Source organism: Microcebus murinus, chromosome 10 (assembly GCF_040939455.1).
Source record: "Microcebus murinus isolate Inina chromosome 10, M.murinus_Inina_mat1.0, whole genome shotgun sequence".
NCBI classification, from domain to species: Eukaryota; Metazoa; Chordata; class Mammalia; order Primates; family Cheirogaleidae; genus Microcebus; species Microcebus murinus.
The window spans coordinates 54,969,478-54,992,500 of NC_134113.1; the positions used below are offsets into that span (position 1 = coordinate 54,969,478).

The following is a 23,023-nucleotide window of genomic DNA, read 5'->3' on the forward strand; positions in this document are numbered from 1 at the left end:
ACATAATTGTGGTAATCTTCACATATCTTATTTATACAAGTAAAAGAGTAACCCCTATTACAGCCTTTAAAAACTGACTTTGGCCTAAAATTTCTAAGTCATGAAAGACCACCCAAAAACCTCTTTTTTTTTCATTAAATTAAGGAATTACCAGCTCTAATCCATGTCTAAGTCTGCCTTTCTCCCAACTAATCTAATTTGTTATTTATTCATTTGGTTCCATCTCTCCCCTCCCCAGTTGATAATTAACTCATTGTAAGGGCAAACATAATACAACAGGGTTTTCTTTTCAGTAGTTTTTCACATATAGTAAGGAAAATTTCTTTCAGTAAGTAGGAATATAGATCATTATGTCAACAACTTCAAATTTGAGGTGAAAAGTAGAGAAAAGCATAGTTAATTAGAAAAAGAATGTGGAAATCTACAGTTGGCTAAGACCATTACAACAAAGCACAGATTTTCTCTGAACAGCCTATTTCTCCTTTATCCTGTGTACCTTTCCATACTTCAATAGCAGATGCATCAAATATCAGTGCCTGGCACAGTGTAGGGGCTCAATAAACATCTGTTGTATGAATGAAAAACAGTATTATGCTACTACTCCATTGCCACATATTTGAACACAGCCCCAACTACATAACTGAATATTTGCCTAGAAACTACATGATCACAGGTCTTGCCAATTACGTGCTTAATTAAGACAAAGTAGTTAATCAAAGAGTATTCTTTACAATCTCAAAACAGAAGAAACATATATACTTATTTTAGGAGGGTTGTTCTGTTAAAGATATAACCTTCTTATGCCAGTCCTTGTCCTTAATAATTAATCGAGTTTTCTCCAAATACAGGGCTTCTTAGTTTCACTTCTGGCCATTTCCAGGAAGGGCCTGGCTTCCATTCTTCTTATCTGAAATTTTAGATGATGTGTCTTTTTCAGGACTTGCTCAATCTGTAGAGCAAGTTTGGATCAATTTAACCAATACCTTCAAGCAGAAGAATTAAAATGGGTTTACTGAAAAATGACTCTTCTCTAGGCAAGTTCTCCAATCTTTCCTTTCTTTAAAAATCTGAGAGGCTAGGCCGGGCGCTGTGGCTCACGCCTGTAATCCTAGCTCTTGGGAGGCCGAGGCGGGCGGATTGCTCAAGGTCAGGAGTTCAAAACCAGCCTGAGCAAGAGCGAGACCCCGTCTCTACTATAAATAGAAAGAAATTAATTGGCCAACTGATATATATATAAAAAAAATTAGCCGGGCATGGTGGCGCATGCCTGTAGTCCCAGCTACCCGGGAGGCTGAGGCAGAAGGATCACTCGAGCCCAGGAGTTTGAGGTTGCTGTGAGCTAGGCTGACGCCACGGCACTCACTCTAGCCTGGGCAACAAAGCGAGACTCTGTCTCAAAAAAAAAAAAAAAAAAAATCTGAGAGGCTAACACAGAACAATGCTTTAATCAGGGACAAGCATAGCCAATGCTAGTCACATAAAGAATTACCAAATCGCACAGCCACAGAAGTAATAAAATCTTGCTACTTATGTGGACCAATGCTATGCATCTTATTTCTTAAGGGTTTTACAAATATATAACTGTTTTAAGTGAATTTTAAGGTTTATCTCCTAAAGGTTACATCAAATTTAGGACTGTAAAAAAGTTTTGTTTGTTTTTTTTTTTTTTGGTTTTTTTTGTTGTTGTTGTTTTTGGAGACAGGGTCCTTCTCTGCCACCCACGCTAGAGTACAGTGGTGCAATCATAGCTCAGTGAAACGTTGAACTCCTGGGCCCAAGCAATCCTCCTGCCTCAGCCTCCTCAGAAGCTGGGACTACAGGTGCACACCACCATTCCTGGCTATGTAAAAATGTTATTAAGAGGCATTTACTAGGAAGTGGTCTTTTAGTCAGCAAGGGAAAGTCAGTCGATTTCCTTGGGTCTCAATTTCTTCATCTCAAAAACAGATATTAATTCACACAAGATGGTTATGAGGATTAAATGAAAGGATAAAAGCAAAAGTACTTTGAAAACTATAAGCTGCTATAAAAAGCATTATTATTTTTTTTTTCCTTGACATTACGAAAGGAACATTATTATTTTTTTTTTTTTTTATTTTTTTGAGACAGAGTCTCACTTTGTTGTCCAGGCTAGAGTGAGTGCCGTGGCGTCAGCCTAGCTCACAGCAACCTCAAACTCCTGGGCTCAAGCGATCCTACTGCCTCAGCCTCCCAGAGAGCTAGGATTATAGGCATGAGCCACCGCGCCCGGCCAAAAGCATTATTTTTAATAAAATTTCAAGCCAGCATTAAAAAAAATAATGAAATTAAAAAATAAGGCTAACTAGGCCGGGCGTGGTGGCTCACGCCTGTAATCCTAGCACTCTGAGGCTGAGACAGGCGGATTGCTCAAGTTCAGGAGTTTGAAACCAGCCTGAGCAAGAGCGAGACCCCGTCTCTACTATAAATGGAAAGAAATTAATTGGCCAACTAAAAATATATTTTTGTATATATATAAAAAATATATACAAAAATTAGCTGGGCATGGTGGTGCATGCCTGTAGTCCCAGCTACTCGGGAGGCTGAGGCAGTAGGATTGCTTGAGCCCAGGAGTTTGAGGTTGCTGTGAGCTAGGCTGACGCCACGGCACTCATTCTAGCCTGGGCAACAAAGTGAGACTCTGTCTCAAAAAAATAAACAAATAAATAAAAATAAGGCTAACTAATGAAGGGAAATAGAAAGAAATTAGGACTAATTAGTGATAATGTCTGGTTTGATTTGATGTTGATAAGAAATCCCATATTTAAAGCTGTTGCTGAAAGTCATTCTAATCAGTACACTGTCCGATTTCAGAGTATAAAGTATAATGAAAATCATTTTACCTTTCCTTGAAGATTCTAGATGGCTTCCTTATTTTTTCCTTAGAGAATGAAAGCAGAAGAAAACTTCTGGTTGCTTGAGGATTCTAGCCAATTGGATTCTAGTTTTGCTATAGTTGCTTTCAAAAATGTAGTGAGAGTTGATAGACTCTATCTAGCAGTAACAACCCTGGAAGTAGATGGCTACAGTAGTAGTAAAATAGTGGCCTAGATTGTGGGAACACCTTGGAAAACCTGCACTTGAATGGAACTGAATCCTGGTTGTCACAGTATCCAAACCTTTGTCCTGCTACCTTCAGAAATCCTCAGAGACTGCTACCTGATTTGAACCCAGTGGAACTACCTCAGCTGATGTCCATTTAAAAAAATGCCAACAACACTTTAGATTGCAAACTAAAATAAGACTTGTTAAAATGAGAAGTCTACCTTCAAGGCTTATTCATTCATTCAACAAATATTTACTGAACATTTACCATGTGTCAGGCAGTACAAGCGCTAAGGTCATAATATTAACAATGACAGACAAGGTCTCTGCTCTCACAAAATTTCCATTCTATGGGGGAAGCTGGACAATTAAAGACTGAGATTAACACTGTGAAGGAAATACAAAAGGAGTAACTAGAGTGGCAGTAAGAAAGGGGGCAGCTACTTCAGATAGTGGTCTGGTAAGGCCTCTTTGAGTGAATGACATCTGAGCTGAAACCTGAATGATGGGGAAGATATAGGCAGCTAGAAAAGAAGAGATGGGTGAGTTTTCCAGGCAGAGGAAATAGCAAATGCAAAGGCCCTGAGGCAGGAATAATATGGCTAGGGAGTGAATTAGAAGTATGAGACAATAGAGATGAGTAGCAGCCAGATTATAAAGGACTTATAAAGAATCAATGGTAATGGGCCGAGGTGGTTCATGCCTGTAATCCTAGCACTCTGGGAGGCCGAGGTGGGAGGATCGCTCAATGTCAGGAGTTCGAAACCAGTCTGAGCAAGAGCGAGACCCTGTCTCTACTAAAAATAGAAAAAAGTAATTGGCCAACTAAAAATATATAGAAAAAATTAGCCGGGCATGGTGGCACATGCCTGTAGTCCCAGCTACTTGGGAGGCTGAGGCAGGAGGATCGCTTGAGCCCAGAAGTGTCAGGTTGCTATGTATGAGCTAGGCTGACACCACAGCACTCTAGCCCAGGCAACAGAGTGAGACTGTATCTCAAAAAAATAAATTAATTAATTAAAAAAGAATCAATGGTAATGGATTTTAATTTTATTCTAAGTGTGATGAAAAGCTACACACTATTATTGTAAGATCAGATATATTTCATATACTATGAGTATTATGCATATAGTGATTGCTTTCGATATGCATAGGGCTACAAAATGAAAAGGAAAGGCAAGGTTCTCACATTTTCAAGGTTTATAACCTAACAAGGAAGCAATAATTCGTAAATAGTAACAACATTAAGGTAAGAAGTAAAAATAAAGTGCTAAGACAGGGGAGGGAACCACTGATTCAAACAGAAGAAATTTTAAAAGTTTTTTTATTTAAAAAAAGGTAGGATTTGATTTGGGCTCTCAAGGAAAAGGATTTTATCTGGAGGGTGGGAGGAGGGAGGAGCATGAGGCTGTAGGAACTGCATGAGCAAAGGCACAGAGGCAGGAAAGAACAGGGCGGGTCCAGGAAACAGTGAATTATTATATGGCCACAGTGCCAGGTGGGTGGGGAGCATTGTGGGAGATAAGCCTGGAAAAATAGGCTGTCAGGGTGGAAGTGTGGGAGTCTTGAAGGGCACACACAAAAATTTAGACTTAATTTACCTGGGTATTGGTTCTCCTTAAATTTGTGTATGAATCTCTCAAGGTACTTGTTAAAATCTCAGATTCCCTGGCTCATCCCCCAGATATACTAATTTCCAGGTCTAGGTGGAACCTGAGAATCTACCTTTTTAACCAACTTGTATCAGGTGATTCTGATACAAGTAATTGAAAGAATCATACTTTGAAAATCAGTGCTCTGATTTTTTTATGACAACTAAGAACTGAAAGGGAAAAACTGAAGCCAACTCTAAGGATTGATCAAGAACTCTGGCAAAAGAGGTTCTGGATTAGAAGACTGGTTAACGAGCCCTTCGTCACTGTTGGGGTAGAATTGACCCAACTTGGTGAGTGACTGAATGTGGGAGAAGGACAGAAGTGTTAAAGACAACCTCAAGTTTTCTCCTTAGTGAAGCTAGGTGAGTGCAGATTCTTGGTGCATAGGGACTAGCCACACAGCCTAACAGGTAGTTGGAAATATAGTTGGAGCTCAGAAGATGCACAGAGGCACTAAACATATTGATTTGGTATTTCAAAGTAAATTCAAGACAAATTAAAGAACAAAATATAAAAAATAAAACCATAAAAAATAGAAAGAAATGAAAGTAAATATTTAACCTATCTCTGGATGGTGAAGGCCGCCTAAGCATAAAAGCAACAGATGAAATCCAAAATAAAAATATTTATAGATAAGTAAAAAATACACTATATACAAAATTAAAAGGCAAACAACTGGTTAAATATTAACCAGTTGTTACATATTTGACCATAGGACAAAGAATTAACATTCTTAAAAATGAAGAACTTGGCCTAATGTGGTGGCTCATGCCTATAATTCCAGCATTTTGAGGGGGGTGAGGTGAGATCACTTGAGCCCAAGAGTTTAAGACAGCTCGGGCAATATAGTGAGACCCCATCTCTACCAAAAAAAAAAAAAAAAAAAATCAAAACATTAGCTGGGTGTGGTGGTATGTGCCTGCTCCCAGCTAGTTAGAAGGCTGAGGCCAGAGGATCACTTGAGCCCAGGAGCTCCCAGGTTACAGTGAGCTGTGATCCTGCCACTCCTGCCTGGGCAACAAAGCAAGACCTTGTCTTTAAAAAAAAATTAAAAAAGAAAAGCTTATACAAATCACAAAGAAAAACACTAAGAACAGTTTTATGTATGGAATAGCAGAACTGTGAAATAATTTGGCTTGGCAACATAAACCTTCTTGTCAAAAAATGAGACCTGCTTCATATCCACTAGAGATAATGGAGTTTTGTGGCATAGATCAGCAGGGGTCCTATGACTTATTTTGCCAGGTTTCTAAGTGTCAGTCTATGGGAGGGCCTTAAAAATACCAATCTTTTTGACTTGTATTGTCCTGAAAGTTAAAGGGCACAGACATACTAAATTGCCCCAGGCTCCGTTAAGCCTTACTACTCCAGGAGAAATTACCTTTACTACATCCAGTCTTTTCTCAGGTTCTATGTGTCTAAAATAGGTGAAGGGTTAAAGATGGGACAGAAAGTAATTCCAGAATGTCTGGTGAACAGCAGCTCTAAAGTCATCCTGTCAACACAAAAGTTGTGTGGACTTTGGGTTCAGTAGTCCAACCCTCTCATTTTACAGATGAGGCTCTGAGACCACGAATGACTTGTCCAAGATCACCTGAGTGGCTGCTGACAACACCAGGTTGGGAATGCTGACTCTCAAGGAGCACTCTTCCCTCTGCAGTGCTGCTTCATTGATCACAGGCTCTGGCCCCTCAAAACAATGGGAATTGATAACACCAGTTTCAACTTCTGTACGCTTTCCACTTTATCACTGCACTTACTCAATTTAGTCTAGTAAAAATCTGTGCTTCCCCAAAAATTGCTCCAAGTAAAAGAATACCAAACAAACAAAAAACCAACATAATTAACATTTTTAATTACATACTCAAAAAAAATGGGAATGAGATTAACCAAAGGACAATTCACAAAAGGAGAAACAGAAATGGAAATGCATGAAAAATGTTCTCTCTCACTAGTAATGAAACACAAATTAAATCACTTTTGCTTATCAAATTAGTAAAGATTAAAAAAACATACAGTGCTACTAGGGACGCGCTCAGATGGGCACGCGCTCAGATGGGCACGCATAATCACTGCAAATGCAAAGGTTAATTATTCTAGTCTTTTTGAAAAGCAATTTGGGAGTAAACTTAGTATTTTTAAATTTTCATGTCCTTTGGCCCAGTAATTTGACATCTGGGATCTAATCTAAGGAAATAATGAGCAATTTGCAAAGATTTATGCATAAATCTGTTCTCACTTTTTTATTAATATGAAATATAATTAAATTATGCAACCGCAACAGATTATTAAATAGGTTATAATAAGTATTAAATATGCAATAAAATTGTTTTCAAATAATTTTGATGCCATGCAAAATAATGACACAAAGTGAAAAAAAGCAAATGTAAACTATATCTACTGTAATAGTATGAGCCCAATTATCTGTATGTTTGTGTGTATGTATATGTGTGTGTACATCAAAGAAAAAAAAAGACTGAAAGGAAATATACCAAATGGTAGACCTCTCTGGAACAGATTATGAAATATGGGTTATTTTTTTATTTGTCATTTTATTTGTTTTTTCCAAGTTTTCTATAATGAATATATGTATATCAATATGTGTGTGTGTGTATATATATATATATATATTTTTTTTTTTTTTTGAGACAGTGTCTTGGATGTCATCTAGGCTGGAGTGTAGTGGCGTCATCATAGCTCACTGCAACCTCAAACTCCTGGGCTCCTGCATCCCTCTTGCTTTAGCCTCCTGGGTAGTTAGGACTACAGGTGCATGTCCCCATGTCCAGCTAATTTTTCTATCTTTTCTAGAGGTGGGGTCTTGCTATGTTGCTCAGGTTGGTCTTGAATTCCTGGTCTCAGGCAATCCTCCCGCCTCAGCCTTGCAAAGTGCTAGGATTATAGGCATGAACCACCACATTGGCCATATAATTTTTAATTTGTAATAAATAATATAAATATATATCATAGTATTACATAATATACATTTATAATTTTAATTTTAAGATGTGTATGTGTTTGTATATGTGAAAGTAAAACAAGAATTATATATATTACATGAAAAAAATTTTTAAAAAGAGAAATTTGCAAGTCACTCACATGGAGGTAATAGTTGAAATCGGGAAATAGATCAGATTACATAGGGAGACAGTACAGTGACAACAGGATGCTGCACAGGAATATGGCAAACACCCTCAATAAGGGGCAGAAAGATTGTGAGTTAGTGAAGGAGTATGGAAGAAAATAATTACAGGCTCATGTCTGTAATCCCAGCACTTGGGGAGGCTAAGGCCCGAGGATAGCTTGAGGCCAAGAGTTCAAAACCAGCCTGGCAACATAGCAAGACCTTGTCTCTACAAAATATATATTAAAAAAAAGAAAATGGAGAACCAGGTGGTCATGTCAAGAAAACCACTTGGTCAAAGGTTGCCAAGTGGTAAGGAGGAGGACAGTGAGGGGCCATTAGAGGGAAATCACTGGATGCTATGTATAGACAGGCAGGTTTCCCCTAGTGCGGGACCCGGAAACCAAATCTGAACAAATGTTACCTGTTTTGTAAAACTGACTATGAAGAAAAGAAGCGCTGGAGCATTAGCTTGAATTTCAGTTTATGAAAAAAAATGATTGCGGAAATCGAAAACTAAGTAAAACCATATCAGGACTACTAATTTATGGTTAATGAAACAAAATTGTCAATACTCTGTGCAAGACAAAACATGTTTGAAGGATTGTTTTCTATATCATAAACTCTGTTATAGAATAATAAGGAAAAAATAGCTCTACCCTTGTTATCAGAAGTATAAAAAAGTTGTATCTTTTTTCCTTAACGATCAAAGTTCTTAGTTTCAGGGTAGTATTATTAACAAATTCTTTAAAAGAAAATCAAAAGAATGTAAATTTTCATGATGTCACATTAACTTCTTATGAGTGGACATGTGAAGTCTCTAGAAATGGTTTTTGTGTGTCCAGAAATCATTTGACATACAGAATAATGGATTCCTTGTTGGGTCAAACCCATCCTTTTCATAAAAAGAGATCTGCATTAACACAATAATTTGGCCGAGTCTCGAGGATCTTGCATTCAGCCACAGAATAAACACATCAGTATGGTCCTATCAAGAGTACCATTTACTATAGAATCTCAACCTCATAATCATTAAGTAGAAATCATCAATTTACAACCAGTGGTTTGTTAACCTTAAAAGTCTGTGTTAAGTAACTTAACCTCACCTGGAGATTACTGTACACAATCCAAAATGAAGTACTTTAATTTCCTATCAAAAAACTGGCTGGATGCAGAGGCTTACTTGGGGAGGCAGAGAAGGGAGGATTGCTTGAGGCCAGGAGTTCAAGACCAGCCTAGGCAGCACAGTGAGAGTGAGACCCCATCTCTACAAAAAAATAAGAAAAATTAACCAGGTATGGTGGCACACCCCTGTAGTCCTAGCTACTTGGGAGGCTGAAGCGTGAGGATAGTTTGAGCCAACGAGTTTTAGGCAGTAGTGAACTGTGATCGCACCACCATATTCCAGCCTGGGTAACAGTGCAAGACCTCATCTCTAAAAACAAAAACATACAATGAAAGACCACAGAAAACTTTTTTCAAAAACCAGCCTTTTCTTACGGAAATTATTGACTTAGGAATCAAGTTACACATTTTCCTATCTGTAGAAAGGGTACAATTCCAATCCAAATGAAAATCATCTATCTCATAGTGTATGGAATTAAGAATGCTTGAACACTAGTTTTGCTGTCAACTTAAATAATGACAAATTCTTCCAATTTGTGGTTAGGAGTCCTTTTATGGCAAAGATGTTTAGTGATCTTTCATACTCCCAACATTGTTTTGTGTCTGTGTATGTACTGTCTTTGATGAACTTTTCTGGTTCAGGGGCTCTAAATGAATTATAGTTGAGTGGTGAAAAATACCAGAGAAAAGACAAGAGTTTTAAACCCTAAGAAACAATTTTTAAATTTTTGTTTTGTTTTGGCCCCTCATAAGCCATAGTAGTAATTATACTTGAAAATATTCTAAGAAAACAACATAATCATTGTAGATACCCAAAATACATGCAAATATACCTGCTGCCTTTCCAAAAATTTCTGTGGAGACCACTTTCCTGGAGTGTAAACAGAAAGAAAGGAGATAAACAATGTCAGAGAAATATGTTTATCAAGTGCTATCGCTCAAATAATCAGATGAAACAACCTCCATCTGTATAACTAACTCAAAACCTCTATTTAAAAATATAATCATGTAGAAGGGACCTAGTCACGTTCATCCTCTATATACCAGAATATTGGCACACAGCAGGCAATTAATAAAAGCTTGCAGTTACATGAAGAACACTCAAGACTACTGTAGACGTCAAATAATCAAAACTGCAAAGAATCTTCAAACACTCTGATCCTTTCCTCTATACCCACCTATCTATCCTGTCTTCCCTACCCAAGTAAAAAACAAAAACAAAAAAACAATTTGAGGGCACCTTAGCAGAAAAAAGCATCCTGTCCCCAAGATGTGCTGTTAATAAAATTGTTTTCACTTCTGAAGCTTTCTCTTCTTAGAATTATTGGGCTGAAATTTGGCCCCACCTTTAATCAGAGTCTGGAACAAAGCTTGAATGTACCAAGTTAAACAAAGTTATACAATGAGGTAATTTTTACAAAATGGCACTAATGTTGCCAAAAGACTGTTTTCTTCCTAGATGCTCTACAGTTCAGGGACTACTTGATAACAACACTGCTGGGCCACATACAGAACAGTGAAAATAGCTCCACCAACTATTTATTGAACTTTCAGACAATTAATAACATGGGCTAATCCCACCTTCAAAGGGTCATGGAGTTGGAGGAAGACAAGGTAAGGAATATGAAAGTGATACAAATACATAAACTGAAGAGAATCACTCACTATTACCCAAAGGTTATTATTGTTATTGTTGCTATGTGTTTTTGTTTTGTTATTAAGGAAAAGCAGAAGAGGGAATTTTTAAAAAAAATCTGTATTCTCTGTGCTCCTACAGTAGCCTAGGCTAACTTCTAGTGTAAAAATTACATCACTAATACTTTAATTTGTATCTATGGATCTGCCTAACCCCTTTGATTTTAAGCTTTTTTAAGATAGGGATGTTTGGAACTTTTGACTGACACAAGAGGCACTTACTAATTGTTTTGTTTAAAGAATGAAATAAGTAATTACCTAGTACCACATTATGTGTTGTTTCATCAATGCAAAACAAGAAAATATATATGCATGCACATTTTTTTTTTACTTTCTCCCCTGCCAACTCTATAACTTTTTGAAGGTATATCTAAAGCATAATTATCCTTCATCCAGGCTATAATGCCATAAGAACTTAGAAAATGTTTGTTCAGGGTCTTCTTTTGTGTCTACATCACTCCTCAGAAGAAAGTGTTATTTCATGGTTCCTGAAATATTTATTATTTGTGAATAGTATTAATAGCTATGCAGATAAAACTACTCTGTTGAACCACTTAAATGGAGAGCAAAAGAAAGAATACCTAATGCAAAAGAAGAGCTCTCCCTAAAAGGGGCATTGTCTTAAAATTTGATAACTCTCTAATACCTTTGACTAATTTGAAAGTCAAGTCAATAGAACCATCTGGATTAGGCAGACTTCTGAAAGCTGGAATTAGGTGCAAGACAATAGTAGTTCAAATATGTCTCACCAGGACCAGCTAAACTCCTTGTAAGCACCAATAAGCAGGCTAGGAAGGGCGCCAGATGGTTCGCTCCTAGCACCCACAACTTTGAGCTTTAGCATGTGTAACCAGGGGTGTACAGTTACATTAACACCTACATATGTTAGTGACAGGTGCCAGCAATATATGCACGACAGCAATTCGGGGATGACACATACAGCTTCAAGGACTGCTGTATTTTCAACATTCCTCAAAAGCATGTAAGTGCCTCAAAGAGAGTTCAGCTGGTGTAACGGAAGGAGAGAAAAATCGGAGAGGGAATGGCTGAAAATAAAGAAGGAGAAGGAGCAGTTGAATATTATATTTACCTGGGAGGGTATTTTGAACTTTGATGAACTGCCACCTTCCTTTATCACACCAAAGTAGTATATAGTTAGAAAGGAGAGTCCCCGATGAAGGAGGAGGGGGTCCTTTCAGCTCGGGCGGCAAAGGTTCAGCCCTACATAAGCAATCCCAGCCTCGGCGAAGTACCCAGAAGTGAAGAAAAAGCAGAGGATCAGTGGCTCCTCCACCTGACCCTCTATCTCGAGGGGGAGGGGCTCGCGCTCCTTGGATTCCCCCCTGCCCCAGAAGTCGAGGAAGAAAGAGGGTGTGGAGGAAGAAGAGGGTCTTCGCGCACTCTCTGGTTGCGCAGAATGTGGAGACAGAAGGCCTCACCTGGCTAAAATCCGTCTTTTCTCTGCCTGCTACCAGTCCTGCCACAGGTCCGGGCGCTCTGCCTCGCGCACCTGTCGCGACCAAGCTGCGGCACCTACTGCTCCTGCAGCCCCGCCCCGGTCCGGCTCAGAGCCCCGCCCCAACCCCGCCCACCGCCGCGGGGGCGCGCACGCCAGCCAGCCAGCCTCCCTCGCGGCCTCGGGATGAGCGTGCGCGCCCCCGGCTGCGTGCCCTGAGCCGGCGGCTGCTCCGGTGGCCTCCGGCGCGGGGCGCTGGCGTTGCGAGAGGCGTGGCTCCCATCCAGGGGCTTGGCCACCTCTGCACGCTCTGCTGCTCTCTGAAGCGTCCACGCACCCTGACGCCCTTGGACTCCGTGCTTCTCTACGTGGCCTGAACCCCTCTGACTCAAAGTTACCGCAGTTTGACCCAGGAGCCACCCAGAGCTTTTGCCTAAGCTCAAGGCCTACTGTAGGCCAACTAGGTTCCTGGTGTTTTCCGGGTAAGTTCTGTGCAAGGAGAGCGTTTTAGAGGAGGCCGCGTGGTGTAGTGGAAAAAGGTATAAATTAATCCTGGTTCGGCCACTTTGCTTTCATAGGTCGCTTCACCTCACTGGAGCTGTTACCTCACGCATGAAGGAGTTTGACGAGGGCAGATGATGTCCAAGTTCTCCAACAGCTCTAACCGTTTTCTAATCCTGTACTGAGAATAGGAGCGGTGCGAAAGCTTTAGAGACTGCCTAGAGGCCTCGCACTTGGCCATACTGCCCCAAATTCTTTTCCCAGTTCTGAGCAGCTGCATAATGCTCTTTGATAGTGTCCTTTCCTGTACCCCAAGTATTGTAGGGTTCCAGAGCACAAGTTTTCTGAAGCTTTTGAAATTCATGAAGCTTGATAAGTATGAGAAGGGACTAATGGTGGTAAACACTTGTATTTGCACTTCCTATAGTTAATGAAAATGTTTAAGGAGACGGGAAATTTCCAACAGCAGATGAACTGGCCAACCAGTTGTTCCCTTCTTCCTTCAGCTATCCAGCCTAGACCGATTTCTGGATAGGTATTGTTGAAAGTAAAACTTTGGACAAAATAAGCTTAAGAGTTTATTTGAGCATTAAAAGATTCTTGAATCTGACAGCATTCAAAACCAGAACTGGTTCAGAGACCTCTGCTCCAGCAGCTTAGGCGACAAGCTTGATAGCCTGAACACAATTTCTTTTTTTGTTTTGTTTGGTTTGGTTTTGTTTTTGAGAAAGTCTCAAAACTCTGTTCCCTTGGCTAGAGTGCAGTGGGGCCATCGTAGGTCACTGTACCCTCAAACTCCTGGGCTCAAGGGATCCTCCTGCCTCTCAGCCTCCCTAGTAGCTGGGACTACAGGTATATGCCACTGACACCAGGCTAATTTTTGTATTTTTAGTAGAAATGGGGTCTCACTGTTGCTCTGGCTAGTCTTTAACTACTGAGCTTAAGCAAATCTCCCGCCTCACCTACCAGAGCGCTAGCATTACAGGGTGAGCCTCCACTTGCCAAGCCAGCCTAACCTGAACATAAAATAAAGAAATTACTTGATTGGCTACAGCTAAGCGTTCTCCTTATTTGGATATGGTCACATGGGAGGTCCCTAGTTAGATAACCACTTGACTGGGTGACTATTTGTGATTGGTTGAGGCTTGATTTCAAATTAATCAGTTATTTAGAAGAATACCTCAAATTTTGGTTTGCTATCTAAGAAACAACCCTAGCCTAGTGGCCTGCTGCTTATGTTGCTTTAACACTATTAAGCATCAAGACTCTAGCATGGCCAGGTGGGGTGGCTCTTTGTAGGAGAATACCTTGAAGCCAGGAGTTAAAAACCTGGCTGAGCAACATATCGAAATCCCATCTCTAAAAAAAAAAAAAAAAATTATCCAGGCCTGGCGGTGTGTGCCTGTAGACCCAGCTACTTGGGAGGGGGCAATGTTATGATTACAGTGAGCTATAATCCTGCCATTGCCCCACTCCATCCTACTTGAGCAACAGAGCTCAAGCAGAGCTCAAGCTCTCTTTTTTTTTTTTAAAAAAAAAACAAACCTAGCAAAACTGGTAGGAAGGCCGGGCGCTGTGGCTCACGCCTGTAATCCTAGCTCTTGGGAGGCCGAGGCGGGCGGATTGCTCAAGGTCAGGAGTTCAAAACCAGCCTGAGCAAGAGCGAGACCCCGTCTCTACTATAAATAGAAAGAAATTAATTGGCCAACTGATATATATATAAAAAATTAGCCGGGCATGGTGGCGCATGCCTGTAGTCCCAGCTACCCGGGAGGCTGAGGCAGAAGGATCACTCGAGCCCAGGAGTTTGAGGTTGCTGTGAGCTAGGCTGACGCCACGGCACTCACTCTAGCCTGGGCAACAAAGTGAGACTCTGTCTCAAAAAAAAAAAAAAAAAAAAAAAAAACTGGTAGGAAGCTTGGGAATGTTAAAGAGCATGCAATATCAATGTAGGATGCTACTCCAGAAAATACTTTACCTTACATGTGGAGTTCCTTCAATAGATGTCTCCCCCAAACCTAGGGGCCCTTATTCCCTGCTAAGAAGACTTACTCTGGACACTGAGGCAAGAAGATCGCCAGAGACCAGGAGTTGGAGACCAGCCTGGGCAAGATAGCAAGACCCCTTCTCTAAAAAAAAAAAAAAAAAAAAAAAAAGCCAGGCATGGTAGTTGCCTCTATAGTCCCAACTATGCAGAATGATGAGGTGGTAGGATCCCTTAAGCCCAGCAATTCTCGTTTGCAGTGAGCTATGGATTAGACTGCTGCACTTCAGCCCCGGGAAACACAGCAAGACCCCCCCACCTTCTCAAAAAACAAACAAAAAAGACTAAGAAACCTCACCTGGGTCAGGGTTTTTAGAGCTAGATTTGAATCTTGACTGAGCCACTTACAAACTAGGCAAATCACTTGCTTTCCCAAAGCTTCATTTTGAAAATAGAGCTAGTAGTACATTGCAGCTGGCTTTTACGAGTTTGCAAGGTAGCTTGCTAAATTTTTAGGCATTTCATGAGCCAGTTGTTATGCACAACCATTATTAAAAATCAGGCCGAGCTTCTCCCAGAAAACACCAAATGGCAGGTGACGATGGCGCAGCCAGAGGCCCTGGGGGCTTCCTAGAATGGGAGGGCGCAGCGGCTTCCGTGGAGTGGAGGCTTCGGTGGCGGCGGCAATTCCTGTTGGTGGTTGGGGCCGGGGCGAGGCCACGGAGCTGGCGGAGGCAAGGCAGAGGACGAGGAGTGGATGCCCGTCACCAAGCTGGGCTGCCTGGTTAAGGACATGAAGATCAAATCCCTGGAGGAGATCTATCTGTTCTCCTTGCCTATCAAAGAGTCTGAGATCATTGATTTTTCCCTGGGAGCAACTATCAAAGATGAGGTTTTGAAGATTATTATGCCAGTGCAAAAGCAGACCCGCGCTGGCCAACGGACCAGGTTCAAGGCGTTTATTGCCATCGGGGACTACAATGGCCACGTTGGTCTAGGTGTTGAGTGCTCCAAGGAGGTAGCCACTGCCATCCGACAGGCCATCATCCTGGCCAAGCTCTCCATTGTCCCCATGCGGAGAGGCTACTGGGGGAACAAGATGGGCAAGCCCCACACTGTTCCTTGCAAGGTGACAGGCCTCTGCATCTCTGTGCTGGTGCGTCTCATCCCTGCCCCTAGAGGAACTGGCATCCTCTCAGCCCCTGTGCCCAAGAAGCTGCTGATGATGGCTGGTATCGATGACTGCTACACTTCAGCCAGGGGCTGCACTGCCACCCTGGGCAACTTCGCAAAGGCCACCTTTGATGCCATCTCCAAGACCTATAGCTATCTGACTCCTGACCTCTGGAAAGAGACAATATTCACCAAGTCTCCCTACCAGGAATTCACCAACCATCTTGTCAAGACCCACACCGGAGTCTCCCTGCAGAGGACCCAGGCGTCAGCTGTGGCTACAACATAGCATTTTTATTTTTTATTTATTTATTTTTTATTTATTTATTTTTTTTTTTTGAGACAGAGTCTCGCTTTGTTGTCCAGGCTAGAGTGAGTGCTGTGGCGTCAGCCTAGCTCACAGCAACCTCAAACTCCTGGGCTCCAGTGATCCTTCTGCCTCAGCCTCCCGAGTAGCTGGGACTACAGGCATGCGCCACTATGCCCGGCTAATTTTTTATATATATATCAGTTGGCCAATTAATTTCTTTCTATTTATAGTAGAGACGGGGTCTCGCTCTTGCTCAGGCTGGTTTTGAACTCCTGACCTTGAGCAATCCGCCCGCCTCGGCCTCCCAAGAGCTAGGATTACAGGCGTGAGCCACAGCGCCTGGCCAACATAGCATTTTTATATGAGAAAAATAAAGTGAAATTAAGCTGGGAAAAAAAAAAATCAGGCAGGGCATGGTGGCTCATGCTTGTAATCCTAGCACTCTGGGAGGCCAATGTGGGCGGATTGCTGGAGGTCAGGAGTTCGAAACTAGCCTGAGCAAGAGCGAGACCCGTCTCTACTATAAATAGAAAGAAATTAATTGGTCAACTAATATATATAGAAAAAATTGGCCAGGCATGGTGGCTCATGCCTGTAGTCCCAGCTACTTGGGAGGCTGAGGCAGGAGGATTGCTTGAGCCCAGGAGTTTGAGGTTGCTGTGAGCTAGGCTGATGCCACGGCACTCACTCTAGCCTGGGCAACAAAGTGAGACCCTGTCTCAAAAAAAAAAAAAAAAATCAAATTATATAAGCATATGATTATGTTAAAAATAAAGTAAAAATACTCAAAAACCTTCAGTTGTGTTTTTTTCCTTTTACAAATAATTTTACTAAGATTATTTTTCCATGTATCTCCATAGTGGAAATAATGTTGTTCTTTGCATCTCTTCCCAATTCTGTTCAGAGATGTCACATTGGTAGCATGAAATTAGCTATAATGGGAATTTTTACACCATGGAAATTTGCAAATGCTACAAGTCAGGGCTTGGTTTATTGTTTTGTTGATTTTTCTAGACCAAATGTCAGCAAATATTTTGTGTAAACAGACAAATGGTAAATATTTTAGGCTTTTGGGACATATAGTCTCTGTCACAACTACTTGACTCTCATTGTGGTACAAAAGTACCAAGTAAAGATGGGGATGGCCATAATCCAATAAAGCTTAATTCACAAAAAAGGTAGCAGGCTGGTAGAGAAAATGTTAATTATGCAGAATTAAAATGTGTGGCTCATCAGTGGCCTTTACATTATGAGTAACACAAGAAATTGAGAAGAATTAGAAAACTATTATCTGATTCAGCAAAGATGTTGCTCATGTCATTGATAAATGAAGTTCCAACATACCACTTCATTGTTTCACTTTTGTCTTACTGGTTAACTTAAAAATATCAACCACCATTTATGTTGGAACTATACTACATTGGCAGTAAGGTAAGCAAGACTGGAGTGGCTACAAATTTGTTAGAAAATTTTCCTCAATTTTCGTTTGGCACTGTTTAAGTTATCAATTGGAGTTCAATATCTGAAATAAAGTCAATCATTTAAAAAATATTCTGGATAAAACTTATTCTATTTATCACCAATCCAATAAAAAAGAAACTGAGTTAGGAATTGTAGCTAAGGAACTTGATATTGAAATAGTTAAAATTAGCCAAGTACTGGAGTTGAAATGGGTGGCATGTCATTTGTGAACTGCCACTGCTGTATGGCACACATATCCTCCATTACATAAACATTTTTCTCATTCTTTTTATTGTGGTTTGGCAAAGAAATTAGTTAACTTTAATTTCTTGCAAGACTTTAATGATTGCTATCCCTCAAGAATTTTCATTACTTTCAATTGCATTGTAGTCAAGATAAACTAACATTCAGAAAGTAATAATAAAATGTGCCATAAAAACTTTGGAAAATTTAAAGACTGGTATTAGAAAAGCATAAATCTCAAGTTGAAGATTTGGTTAAGTCATAAGTTTAAAAACATTGCATTTAATAAAAATAAATTTAAACCTCTGCCTAGGAATATGTTACTAAAAGGTAATTGTCTTTTATTAGAAATAGCACTTTTATTTATTCTGATTTATTAAAACCATCTCCCAACTCAACAACTATAAACAACCCCATTGGAAAGTGGGCAAAGGCTGGGCACAGTGACTCATACCTGTAATCCTAGCACTTTGGGAAACTAATCATTAGAGAAATGCAAATTAAGCCACAATGAGATACCATCTTAACCAATCAGAATAACTATTATTAAAAAGAAAGGCCGGGCCCGGTGGCTCAACGCCTGTAATCCTAGCACTTTGGGAGGCCGAGGCGGGCGGATTGCTCAAGGTCAGGAGTTCGAAACCAGCCTGAGCGAGACCCCGTCTCTACCAAAAATAGAAATAAATTAATTGACCAACTAAAAATATATATACAAAAAATTAGCCGGGCATGGTGGCGCATGCCTGTAGTCCCAGCTACTCGGGAGGCTGAGGCAGTAGGATCGCTGAGCCCCAGAGATTGAGGTTGCTGTGAGCCAGGCTGACGCCACGGCACTCACTCTAGCCTGGGCAACAAAGTGAGACTCTGTCTCAAAAAAAAAAAAAAAAAAAAGAAAAAAATGAGCCGGGTGCAGTGGCTCACGCCTGTAATCCTAGCACTCTGGGAGGCTGAGGCGGGCAGATTGCTCGAGGTCAGGAGTTCGAAACCAGCCTGAGCAAGAGCGAGACCCCGTCTCTACTAAAAATAGAAAGAAATTAATTGGCCAACTAATATATCTAAAAAAAATTAGCCGGGCATGGTGGCGCATGCCTGTAGTCCCAGCTACTCCGGAGGCTGAGGCAGGAGGATTGCTTGAGCCCAGGAGTTTGAGGTTGCTGTGAGCTAGGCTGACGCCACGGCACTCACTAAGCCTGGGCAACAAGTGAGACTCTGTCTCAAAAAAAGAAAAAAAGAAAAAAATAGGGATAGAAAAAAAAGAAATTAAAAAGTCAAAAAATAACATTTCAGCTAGGATGCAGAGAAAAGGGAACACTTACACACTGTTGGAAGGAATGTACGATGGTACAACTGCTATGGTAAACAGTATGGAAATTTCTCAAAGAACTAGAAATAGAACTATTTGATCCAGAATCATACTACTGGATATCTAGCCAAAGAAAAAGGAATCATTATGTCAAAAAGATACCTGCACTCAAATGTTTATTACAGCACTATTCACAATAGCAAAGATAATGAAACTAACTTAAGTGCCCATCAACAGATGAGTGGATATAATTAGCTGGGTGTGGTGGCACATGCCTGTAGTCCCAGTAACTGGGGAGGCTGAGGCAGAAGGATCGCTTCAGCCCAGGAGTTTGAGGTTGCTGTGAGCTAGGCTGGCACCATGGCATTCTTGCCTGGGCAACAGAGCAAGACTCTGTCTCAAAAAAAGAAAACATAGTATATATATACCATGCAACACTACTCAGCCATAACAAATAAATCATGTTTTTTGCAGCAACTAGGATGGAACTAGAGGCCATTATCTTAAGTGAAATAATTCAAAACAGAAAGTCAAATACTTCATGTTCTTATAAGTGAGAGCTAAATAATGTGTACACATGGACATAATGGAATAATAGATGTTGGAGACTTGGAAGGATAGGGGGATAAGGAATAAAAATATTACTTAATGGATACAATGTATACTATTTTGTGGTTACATTATACGCTGGGACTCAACTACCCACTATATCCATGTAACAAAAACTGAAATTGTACCCCCTAAAATTACAAAAAAAACCTTCTTAGCCTTACAAAGAACTAATTTCACCATGAATAACTAGTGGGGAAAATTTGCGCCATTTAAGTAAAAATTTAAAACATGAATTAATTTGATTTTCAGGATTTTGCAGATAACAATGGTGAATCAATGTTACAGTTGCTGCAATTATACAAAAGCTAAAAAGATAGCATTATTGCAATCAGCAGTGCTAATACTGGAGGTTTCATTTTAATGAGTTTGTATGAGGGTGAAAAATGGTAGTTTAACAGTAGATCACATATCACACTTAATGACAAGAAATATACTGGATAAAGAGCAGATTGGAGGCCGGGCGCGGTGGCTCACGCCTGTAATCCTAGCACTCTCGGAGGCTGAGGCGGGCGGATTGCCCGAGGTTGGGAGTTCGAAACCATCCTGAGCGAGACCCCGTCTCTACTAAAAAAATAGAAATTAATTGACCAACTAAAAATATATATATACAAAAAATTAGCCGGGCGTGGTGGCACATGCCTGTAGTCCCAGCTACTCGGGAGGCTGAGGCAGGAGGTTGCTGAGTTTGAGGTTGCTGTGAGCTAGGCTGACGCCACGGCACTCACTCTAGCCTGGGCAACAAAAGTGAGACTCTGTCTCAAAAAAAAAAAAAAAAAAAAAGAGCAGATTGGAATTGTCAAATTACAGCTGAATTGCAACCATAAGTTGGCTGTGTAGAGAAGAGTTCTGAAAAATCACTGAAAACTTGTGAAATCAACTGGCTGTGTGGAATTTACAAGAAGAGTATTTTATATTTATTATTTGTAAACTATAAGCTATACAAGCTTTATATCAGTAAATTTTTTATAGATTTATGTATGTATAGATAGGTACATGTTATCTCCCTGGAGAGCTGGTTATTTATTGGCACACCAATGAGTAGTATGTATTTTTAGTAGTGATGTGAAACTCAAATAAGAAAATGTATATAAAATGTTTGATATTGCCTACTGCAGAGTTGATGATAAATGTTAGTTCTGTTTCTACTTTCCACCCTGTCTTTGTCTTTCCTGAACAGGGCACCCTGGAAAAGGTTTTCATTGGTATGGAGATATTGTTTTCCTTTGGGGGTGTCCTTTCACTCTGATTTTCCATGTATCCAGAGATCTTTCAGTGATTCCTTCTCATCTGGAGTAGCTTTTGCTTCTTTGTTTTGGATTTTCTTTTGATTAGATAGCACTGGCACTATTGACATTAATTCTTTATTTAGTATTGTAGGGGACCATCCATATTCATATAAATGGATCCAATGCATTTTTAAAGTATTCCTATTTCCTGGCTGGGTGTGGTGGCTCACGCCTGTAATCCTACCACTCTGGGAGGCCAAGGCAGGCAGATCGCTCAAGGTCAGGAGTTTGAAACCAGCCTGAGCAAGAGAGCAAGAGACCCCTGTCTCTACTAAAAATAGAAAGAAATTAATTGGCCAACAAATATATATAGAAAAAATTAGCTGGGCATGGTAACACTTGCCTGTAGTCCCAGCTACTCAGGAGGCTGAGGCAGAAGGATTGCTTGAGCCCAGGAGTTTGAGGTTGCTGTGAGCTAGGCTGATGCCACGGCACTCACTCTAGCCTGGGCAACAAAGTGAGACTCTGTCTCAAAAAAAGAAAATATAAGCCGGGCGCGGTGGCTCACGCCTGTAATCCTAGCACTCTGGGAGGCTGAGGCGGGCGGATTGCTCGAGGTCAGGAGTTCAAAACCAGCCTGAGCAAGAGCAAGACCCCGTCTCTACTATAAATAGAAATTAATTGGCCAACTAATATATATATAAAATTAGCCAGGCATGGTGGCGCATGCCTGTAGTCCCAGCTACTCGGGAGAAAGGAGGATTGCTTGAGCCCAGGAGTTTGAGGTTGCTGTGAGCTAGGCTGACGCCACGGCACTCACTCTAGCCTGGTCAACAAGCGAGACTCTGTCTCAAAAAAATAAAATAAATAAAATAAAATAAAATATAAAAAAATAAAGTATTTCTATTTCCTACATTCATTTTTTCACTATTATAAACAATGTTAAAAGGATATCCTTATGCTTGTATTCTAGAATTACTAGGTATAGACTAAGAAGTGGCTATTGACAAATTGTCCTCTAGTTTACCCTTCTATCCACAGTGTCAGATTTCATTTCTCTACATCCTTGCCAAAAGTTGATATTATCAGACTTAAATCTTTGCCTATTTGATAGGTATGGAACAATAATCTCATTGGTTTAATTTGCATTTGTTTAGTTGATAGTAAGAATGAGCATCTCTTTTGATGCTTATTGGCCATTTGGATTTCTTTGTTGTGAACAGCTTATTCAAGTATTTTTTTCATTTTTCTCCTAGTTTGTTTGCTATGGTAATTTTTCTGTAGTACCTCCTGATACTTGTTCATTGGTATACATATTTCCCACAGAATACACAGAATAAATACAGTTTTTTATTCTGCTTCCCTTCATACTTCTAGGTAAAAGTCATTCATTTGTTCCTCTTGTTGCTTCTTACCTAAAAAAAAAGGAAAAAAAAAAAAAGTCATTCATTTGTTTCATTCAATAAATATTTATTGAGTACCTACAATATGCCAGGTACAATGCTAAGTTTGAGGATTCACTGGAGAATAAGACAGTGATTCAGTGGGATGAGTAATTAAATTGGTAGAATACTTTAGATAGGTGCTGTGATACAGCAAATATAGGAAACTATGGTAGCCCTTAGATGAGGTACTTAACTCAGTCTTGGGAATCAGGAAAGTTTTCTTAGAGGAACCGATGTCTAAACTGAATGGTAAATAGGTGTTAGCAGCAAGGCAGAGGTGTGATTCTGTGTGTGTGTGTGTGTGTGTGTGTGTGTGTGTGTGTGTGTGTGTGTGTGTCATTTGATTGGCTCACTGAAAGTGATAGATGGTGAGGGTCAACAGGAGAGCAGAGCATCATAGGGCTATGCTTACTTTAAAAATGGGGGGAAAACACAGTACAGTTTAAGTCTAGGATGTAGGAGGTGATAGTTATCTGTGAAGCTGAAAAGCTAAAGTAGAAGCCAGATCTTACAAGTCACTGGAAGACATGTTAAGGAGTTTCAACTCTATCCTAGGAGAACTGGGAAGCCATTAGCCCCATGCCTTAAAGTAAGGACTACCTACGTCAGAACCACCTAGAGGTCTTGTTAAAAATTCCCATTCCTAT

General features: G+C 40.3%; 2 protein-coding genes and 1 pseudogene across 7 annotated transcripts in view; 2 read left to right on the top strand and 1 right to left on the bottom strand.

The window, feature by feature from the left end:
• LIMA1 (LIM domain and actin binding 1) overlaps window positions 1-12,223 on the bottom strand; it is a 91,781-nt gene extending 79,558 nt beyond the window's left edge. For 2 of the 3 annotated variants that reach the window (XM_076007247.1, XM_012762012.2), the window contains exon 1: window positions 12,102-12,223. The gene's annotated coding sequence lies outside the window, so the exon portion shown is untranslated. Of the gene's footprint in view, window positions 1-9,800; window positions 11,285-12,101 lie in introns of those variants that run through there. The other variant, XM_076007246.1, reaches the window with a different exon arrangement.
• A 251-nt stretch (window positions 12,224-12,474) lies between these two features.
• LARP4 (La ribonucleoprotein 4) overlaps window positions 12,475-23,023 on the top strand; it is a 171,837-nt gene continuing 161,288 nt past the window's right edge. For all 4 annotated transcript variants that reach the window (XM_076007251.1, XM_076007252.1, XM_076007250.1 and 1 more), the window contains exon 1: window positions 12,475-12,600. The gene's annotated coding sequence lies outside the window, so the exon portion shown is untranslated. The remainder of the gene's footprint in view (window positions 12,601-23,023) is intronic.
• LOC105869922 (small ribosomal subunit protein uS5 pseudogene) lies at window positions 12,481-16,068 on the top strand (annotated as a pseudogene).